We start from the raw sequence: 9,345 nt of genomic DNA on the forward strand, positions 1-9,345 counted from the left end.
AAGTTACCTACTTAATTCTTATAATATTGATACAGTAACCAAATACATAATAGAGATATGAAAGGAAAGAGTGGTGTCCACATTCACAAAAAACTGAAATCTATATATTTGTTTCCTTCCCAATTTGTTCAAACGAATGGGGGATCTTATGAACGAGAAAGAGTGTCAAGGAAAAACAATATGAAAAGAAAGATTGAGATAGTTGTTTAAATGAGTAGAAAAATCATCAAAGGCCTGAACTGAGAAAACTACAAAGATTTCGCAAAAGTTAATTTAATCACCGTACAAATACGAACAATAATAATAGTATTATTGTGTCTAGGGTTTTGTTTTGCTTACCTATGAAGATTCAAGAGACTAATAACTTGATTGGTGTAGAATGCATCAAATTTTGTATCCGCCTAGAATAGCTAGTAGTGAAGGAGCTAGAACAACGTTCAAAGTGAAGTTATCTCTTCCTCGCTCTCACATTTCTTGGGCGTTCTTCATTGTGGGGCACACACACACACAAGGTTCTAAAAGACGTTAGGCGCTAGTCGGGCAGTGAGCTGGGGCCTGCCTAGGCAGGCACTTAAGCGGACTAGGCAGATTTAAGTAAATCTATTATATTTTGTATAAATAAATGTCTGTGTATAATTAAAATATATATAATTTCATTATAAACTAAAAAATAGAATGACATATATATTAGTAAGTATTGGAACATAATGAAAACATGTGTATTCATTTAAGTATTCAACAAGTCTCTTACAATTTTGTGAAAAATAAAATAAAATGCAAAATAAAGGTTATCTATTTTTTGTCTAAGTGAGTCGTAACCTAGGCGGGTGCCTATGAGGGTCTAGGTGGGTGCCTAAGCAGGTCTAGGCACCCTTTCTTAATTTTCAAACGCCTAGGCATTAATCAGGGCAGTGGCCAACCGTCTAGTGCCTAGACGGCGCTAGGCGAGGATTTTTAGAACAATGCACACACACACATATTTTTTTTTTATTATAAAAATGGGGATTAGTTGTGGAGTCCACATCACATCAAACCTTAACAATCCAAACCGTTTATTTTTCAAGTTGCACCTCATAGATCATACTTACAAAGTATTAGCTAAATGGGAAATGTTTAAGACATTTAATTGAGTTCAAAAAAATTAACTTTGTTATATAAGAAACAATGAAATTTTATCTTGATAATTAAATAGGCAAATAGTTTCGGACTGAATTGAATTTTTGTAAGGATGATCTATGAAACGAGACTTACAAAATAGACAATTCAGATCGTTAAAGTTCAATGTGGAGTGGGCCCCACACCTAATCCCCATTTTTTTAAAAATGAGAATCCCTTTACATAAAGGGCCTGTATACACACATATACAAATACTAGCCTCTCCGCACGCACTCACGCGCATGCGAGGGGCATTTTTGCATCACGGGGGCTACGCGCCCCAAAGACGTGTTGCTTTAGATATTCTTATATTTCTTAAGTGATTACTGAAAATAAATAGGATTTCATTGCCAAAGGAGATGGCCTCGTCCAACTATTTAGGCAAAAACTTATACTGTAATTGAAATCGAGAGAAGATAATGAAATTTAAACATACTTTCAATGGATTCATGATTTTGCATCTTCATACAAACTACAAAGCCTTTTTTTTTTCCTTCATAAAAAGATAATAAAATTTCCTGTATTGGCTTTCTTTTCTCCAGGAACCAATGAAGTGAAACATTGTTTTTATCTATTTTGAAATTTATTGACCTGCAATTGCAATATATGAAGAACCAATTTTATTAGAATCATATTATTGCATTTCTTAATAGAAAAACCAACACAAAGTAAAGGGATTTGAAAGGGAAAAAGAATGTATCAACCAAGCTAAGTTGGAACATGTTGTTACAGCCATAATCATCTGACTCGTCGATCAGAAAGCATACATCAGTACTCTCGCATCCCAAACCCAAGTAAATAATCCATAGAAAGCAAAACGAATACTCTCCCATAAAAATTGAAATTAGAAGACAAACAAAAATGAAAAATAAAAGACGTTGGGACTGAACTCCACACACACCTTGTGCAACTATTACAGATAAAGGACTATGATTTGAAGAAGTATGGTTCTTTCTCAAGTTGTTCCAAAGCCTCATGTGATCCTTTATCGCCTCAATCCTTGTTTGTAAATATGAGAAGAAGAAAAAAAGAATCAGCCGCATAACCATTTTGTGAACACTAATTGCACTGTATGGTGCTAAAATGGTGTTCTTTGCTGTATTTACAAATTGAATGAACTCACGCAGGTTCTGCACCAAGAAAGGAGAGAGAAATCGAAACCTTATATTTATATTGTGGCTTTTATTGTGATGGAAGGGATCATCACAATAGCACATCCGTTGCAATTATATATATAGATGGTATTAACATAAAAAGGAAAATGTCGCAATTCCTACCAAATTAAAGAAAAGAACTAAACTAATGATAATAAAAATCGATTAAAACATAAATCAGAAACACCTTTTTCATCAATGTGATAATATTGTTGCAACACAAAAAGGTTGGAAATTAAGTGATTAAGGTTGTCAAAATAAATAACACAAATAATTAGACTGAAATTATGACAATGAACAATGTTATGAAGAAGGGGCATTTTAAAGGTTGATTGGCTAATTAGGGTTGTTTTAACTCTCTTCAATAGGTTTCAACCTGAACTTGCTTTGCGAGGGCAAGATGCATGATCCATTAATCCTCACAGAGATTCGCAACTAAATGTGGCTTTATTATTATTGTCATCATCTCCACTGTCTTCTTGAGGACTGCTTTTGCTGCTTCAAATGTCGGAAACACGAAATTCCTTAACTTGTGTCAACAAAATTAAAGCAGAACTTATTATAGAATTTGGGAAGAGAATACTTACACAGTTAAAGCAGAACATATAGAGCTTATAGAACTTTAAGAACTAATAGGAGGAAAGTCTGAGACATACCTGTAGGAATTACCCACCCATAGAGGGATTGAAATTCGTTTAGTTTCATTTTCCCTCACGAATTGAACGTTTCTTTTATGATGTTGTGTTTGAGAAAAGCATGAATGGGAAGAATAGTAGTTTTTCAGTTCTCCATTTAAAGCGTGTTTCATATTTCTGAGAGTGGGAGAGTGGGAATGTACGTGGATAACTGCCCTGCGGTCTCATACTCCTATTAAAATGCTCTTAGTTGTGTTAATTTCTTTTTTTTCTTTGTATTTTTAATTGATTTTTTTTCATTAAAGTGCTGATTTTTGTTTTTATTAAAATGTTTTCATTAAAGTGCTGATTTTCCTTTTCTTTTTTTCTATTTTTAATTACATTTTTCTTTGTTTTACTGTTTAAACCGCAAAACTGCTAAATTTTAGAGGATAAATATAATGATTTTTTTTTTAATTTATTCTTTTCCAATGCATTTTTTTTTGTTCGGTTATGGTTTTTTTTTTACCAATTTGTCCTAGTTTTTTGAACTTTAGAAGGTTTGATTATGAAGACAAGAAAGGGGCTTTCTTGACATTTTGAAGTACTTGATTTTATGACGTTCATTTTGAATTCAAAATTGAAGAAACACAAACACATTTGTAACTTCTACGCATGTTATATTATGCAACATATACATGCAAATATATTCTAACCCTTGCACTATGTTGTTGCCCGTACAAAATAAGAAAAAAGACTAATGTGTTGCTCACTTTAGTTTAATTAAATTGATGATACACATTTGAGGACATGATTTTAAGGATAGTATCACTTTCATATGTTAGTTAACTGCTACAGTAATTTTTTCCCTGACCATCTCCAATGATTGGGCTAAAAGTCAAATTTTTTAGCTCAAAAACATCTTTTCTACTCCAACCATTCTACCCTAAAATTTTAGCCCAGGATTATTAAAGAATGAACTTAGGCTATTTTTTTTGTTAAATTAAATTTAAAAAAAAAAAAATAAATATGTAGACTATCGTAAATTAATTTTATGAACATTTTAATCTAAAAAAATTTAAATTCCGATAAATATTGGGTAGAGTCCACCCCGATTTCTGGGCTAAATTTCGGGGGGAGGGGGTGAATTTGGCATTGGTTTAGCATTTAGCATTTAGCTCAAAATTTCCCCTTGGGTTGGAGTGGGTTTGGGGGGAAATTTTGGGGGGTAATTTAGCTTTTAGCCCACCATTGGAGTTGGTCTTATGTGCTCATTCCCTTTGTCAAATAAATTATTGTGTTTATTTATTTATGTAGGAATACAAAAGGTTTTCAACTGGAGTTCAACATATCAAGTATGGAGATAAATGATAGGAGCAATATAGCACAAGTTGTCATCTTCTTAAATAAATTGTTCTCAATGTTAGGATGTCTTTTTCCTCCGTTTGGGGTTTTGTCCTACTTGGTATGAACAATGTTTCAATTCTATCAAATATTCTCCCTCAACTTCTGCAAACTTTGAATTGTTCTCTGTATTATGTGACATGATGATCGCTTTTCTTTAATGTTTCTATTAAGTCTCATAAAGAAAGAAAATAATGAAATACAAACAAGTGAAGCAATTCACGCAGATAAATATGTTTAAAATGTTAGTTAGGCGCAGCGCGCAGTGATTAAAAAAATGCATTTTGCAATCATTTCATGTCAAGGCCTTGAAATTGTATAATTGTACAAGATTATTGTGTTACTGTATGAGGCCTCAAGATTACAGGGCCTTGAAATTCTCTCTTTCCCTTTTGGTTTTTGACATATTGTATTAGATTTATTGTTATTCGTTTGATGAAGTTCTCGATTCAAGAGCATATATATTTTTCAGTTTCTACTATTTGGCGTTTGTTGAGTTTTAAGTCTGAGTTGTTGTCATGTTTGTGTGTTTCTAAATTTCTTTCAATAGCTTACTTTTAGTTTGCTTTTGTTTGTATATATTTCTTCCGAGCAATTTTTCGAGTTGCATTCATACGAGCTATACAAAAAGGATAGTTATTTGAGAAAATTTGGAGAGAAGAGCGTCCTAAATTATTAGTACAACGTCTACTATTGTAAAACAAGCCGACATATTTGAGCTTTCTATTTTTTCCTATTATAGGCTGCATAATGAAAAGGATTGACTGCCTTTGTTGCTAATATTTATGGTGTCGGTGTTGTAGTGTAAACAAAAAAATAATTTTAATTTTCTCTACCAAATACTATGATGAATCCTATGTCAAATGATGTGTATGGTTTTGAGATATGTAAAAGATCTATTGTGGTACATATCTTTATTTGACTATTTTGCCTAGTAGGTAACTATGATCTTCATGCTTATTGTTTTGTGTGGGTTGTTAGAAAATACTCCAAACAGTAAGCAAGTTTTATTCAATATTGAATTTGTTAAAAGAAGAAAAGAATGCATTTTCCTCAATAGAATGCAAATTTCATTCAACTTGGAGAAATACTATTTGACCACTCAGACTTAATTAGTTTGTTTGTAACTTAAAACAATAGTGACACTATTAATATCTAAACCAAAAGAACAATGAGCAATGACTTTTTGAGTAATCTGAGAATTAAAGGATCCTCAAATTACACATTTTAGTTCATCTTTTGGCAATGAGCAATGCAATCCTGCAAGTAGCCCCTTTACCACAATGGTGGAAAGGTGTTGACCCCTTGCATGAAGGCATGAGTTCAAACTTCGTAGGTGGCTAATCTAACAAAATCTATCATTTGACACAAAAAAAAAAAAAAAAAAAAGAGCAATATAGTCCTAGGCCGAAACAATGAGAGTTGTTGCACGCATTTCATTTGCGATTTAGGGGAAAGAATCTAATCCCCTTTTGAGAGAGTCTCTTGATTTCAATTACATTTTAAGTTTTTCCCTAAATAGTTGGATGAGGCCATCTCCTTTGGCAATGACATCCTATCTATTTTTAGTCATCACTTAAGAAATATAAGAATATCTAAAGGAACACATTTTTGGGGTGCATAGCACCCATGATGTAAAAATACCTCTCGCATGCGCGTGAGCACATGCGGAGAGGTCAGTGTGTGTATATATATATAATATTCGGGTTGATTCAACGTGGCCATTTCTGGCAGGACAAAAAAAAGAAGTCGGGCTTTGGACACAATTTAATTTCAACTTCCTTACCTAATTCCTTTAGATTATACAGAAAGAGTTAATATAATAATTGGAAAAAACAAAAATTAACAAAGAAACCCCGTCCACACGTTAATTAACATTGGAAAAATGTATAATATATATGGATTCCATTACTATAAAAAAAAACACCTGATGATAAAATCAAAAATAGACCTGGACGATCATTGATTCATCTTGGCGAAACAGAAAGTTATTTTATTGTTATTTTATTCAAAAGAGAAGGCCAAACCCTGTTTTTCTTCACTCAAACCCACACTTTCTCTGCAGAATGGCAACTATATTTTTGAATTCAGTTCGTTAATTATACGACTAACCCGTTTTAACTTTTAACCCTAAACCCTAAAAACAAGGGAAAAAAACCAAATAAAAAGTTAGGTGACAAAATGTTGCTGCTAATTTGATTCCTGCATGTTGGGAGCAAATTTGAGGTGTAAAATTTAAGAAGAATACAGAAACTATGTGCATTAATTAGCTGCAGAGTAAAAAAAACTCATCATATCATCCAAGTCCAGTCCATCATATCATGATAAACTATGAATCATTGGCACATCATTAAAAAATTAGATCGAACCAAAATTCTCCACCAAGAAGAATTACACAATAAGAAATTAAATATAATAACACACCTGTATATGAACAATTAATTAGTAGCATAACTGAATTAAGTCAGAAACCCAATTGGAAACTAGACATCAACTTTTTTTTTCCCTTGCAAACTGAACATCTCAAAAGGCAGCAAATTAAACTCAAAGAAAATAAAGCTAAGCCAGATTTTATATTGTAACATCCACAGAAACACACCCCCAAAGTTTCTGTCCATCTTTAAGATCTTAATTCACATCTCTCACTTTTTAATCTTGTTTGTAAAATTTATATTTCAATACAACAAAGTACAAATCCTCCCACCTCTTCAGTTTCTTCTCACTTTTTCTAGAAAGGTAGTCTTGAATGCGCCCAATTAGCATAAGCCTCATGCCCAAGCTGTCCATGGCCACCATTAGGGATCAGATTTGGAGGCAGATGATGGCTGAAAATATTTGGAAGTCCAGATGAAGGATCAGGGAGTTGCTGCTGCTGCTGATGATGCCCCCCACTCCCCAACTGGGTTCCACTGCTCCCACCACCAGTTGGGGAACCTCCATTATTATGGCCTCCTCCACCTCCTTCACCCTCCTCATCCTCCTCAAGAGGCAACCTCTCATAAGTAGCATTTGCAAATGTTGCTGCCACCACCATCACTGGCCCTGCTGCCACTAGTGACCCCATCACACTGCCCCCAACCACTTGCCCCTGCCCGCCGGCTAAGTAAACCGTCAGCCCAGTAGACCCGGGAAGGGCGGGACCAGGAAGGAACGCCCCACTCAGAGACAAAATCTCAAACCGCCCATGAAGCGCCACCACAGCTCCTGGAGCCGCAGGTTGTCTGAGGGTTACGTTGGTGACTGAGCCACTCCCGCTAAGAATACACATGCCTCGCTGCCGCCGCCTAGCAAACTGCGCCACGCTCTCCGCCACGTCAGTGCCGCTGGCCACCTCCATGACATGGCTGCGGAGGGAGTTGGGGCTGTCCTGGGTGATGAAGATGGGAGGTTTGGGCTTGTTTTTGGATCCTGGAGGGCGGCCTCTTGGCCGGCGGGATCCAATCTCGACCGCACCTTCTTTGGGCTCAGTATGGTCTCTGTCGTCATCTTCGTCTCTGCCGCTGTTTTCGTTTATGGAGATTTCAAGGCCGCGCTGCTTGTTCAGCGTTGGTGAATTGGTGGCTACCGGGTCCATGCCCGGTAGCCCCAAATTACCATTCCACCAGGGGTTCGCCAGAGTGGCAATTGATGATCAAATTCAGGGAAAGTATAACAAGGAGGAAATTAAAACTAAAGAAGACTATATAAAGACAAGCTCGTCAATTTGCCCTATTTAACTTGTTTCACAGTTTGAGATCACCAAGTCAAAGCTGTATGATGCAAACAGCTCATCAAGACAAATAAAAATAAAAATAAAATAAAAAAAAGAGGAAAAACAAGAAGCAAAGGAAGCTTGGGCAACCTAGTTGAAGAGAGTAGTAGAAGTTGATCAGAGAACTTGGGGAGAAGAGAGAGAATTAGATTGAATTAATTGGTGATGTGAGGAACCCATTAGAGATTGAGTTACACAGGTGATGAAGTGTAGGCCAAATTAGATGATCAGACGATGGAGACGATGGAGACGATGGAGAAGTGGTGAGATGAGATTAGTGGAGAGAATAAGGAACAGATGCAAAAATCCGTAAGCTTGATTGATAGAATCAATTAACAAAGAAGAAAGAGAGAATATTGAATAAAATTAAGAAAGCGCAGTAATACTAATACTAGCTCGCAGAAGGAAAAGACTGAAACGAAATTAAATGAGTATATATAAAAATATATAAGTAGAGAAAACTAATTCAAAATTACAAAGTGTTTATGGGGTTTGGTGTTTAATAAGCAAAGCTCTGTTATGATTTGGGGAGCTGAGGGAGGTTATACCCTTTTTTTCTTTCCCTCGATCTCTCTTGATCTCTCTCTCTCTCTCTCTCTTTCTTTGTCTATATATATAAAAGAAGAAGATTAGTTTGGTGGCTGGCGGGTGCTTTTTTTTGGAGGAGAAGGAAGAGAAGGAGGGGTCTTGGGAAGGGTTAGGGTTTCGTGGGGTCGCGTGCGCGTGGGGAGGTGGCCATGATCACGTCGTTGTCTTGGGCCCAACATACATGTCAATCACCCCTAATTGTGTGTTTTGTCTGTGAGTGTGTGTCCGTGTGCCTTACAGTACTAAGAAAGGCTGGGGAGGACTGAGAGTGAAGGATCTGTTGATGGATGGTGTTGCTCTAGCTACTACTACTGCTACTTGTTACTACCAGATGCTCACAACCTTTCCCCATGGCCTTCCTTTTTCCAGTTTTAATGTACAGTCTTTTTTTTTCCTAAAATAGATCGTAACCCATGTTTTCTTTTGTTAGACACACAAACAGAAAAAGGATGGTATTCATATGATTATTTTTTAAGAAATAAGGATAATATTATAATCCATAAATTCGTTATTTGTCCCTCTTTGACCAAAACTAAAGAAAAAAATTAATTATTTGACTCCTATTGTGCAACTTTTCTAAAATCAAAGTATTGGGGTTGTGTGACTCAATACAAGTCATAAATGTAGATCAAACAAGTCCCGCAAAAAATTACAATATCAAAGACTTTGAGAGATAAAA

General features: G+C 35.5%; 1 pseudogene across 1 annotated transcript; it reads right to left on the bottom strand.

The window, feature by feature from the left end:
* Positions 1 to 6,756: 6,756 nt before the first annotated feature.
* Positions 6,757 to 8,671, bottom strand: LOC137730473 (AT-hook motif nuclear-localized protein 20 pseudogene; annotated as a pseudogene). The gene has a single exon (XR_015957556.1). The product of XR_015957556.1 is annotated as an AT-hook motif nuclear-localized protein 20 pseudogene (transcript).
* Between the last annotated feature and the right edge of the window lie 674 nt (positions 8,672 to 9,345).

This window comes from Pyrus communis, chromosome 16 (genome assembly GCF_041283825.1).
Source record: "Pyrus communis isolate YQ-2024b chromosome 16, ASM4128382v1, whole genome shotgun sequence".
NCBI classification, from domain to species: domain Eukaryota; kingdom Viridiplantae; phylum Streptophyta; class Magnoliopsida; order Rosales; family Rosaceae; genus Pyrus; species Pyrus communis.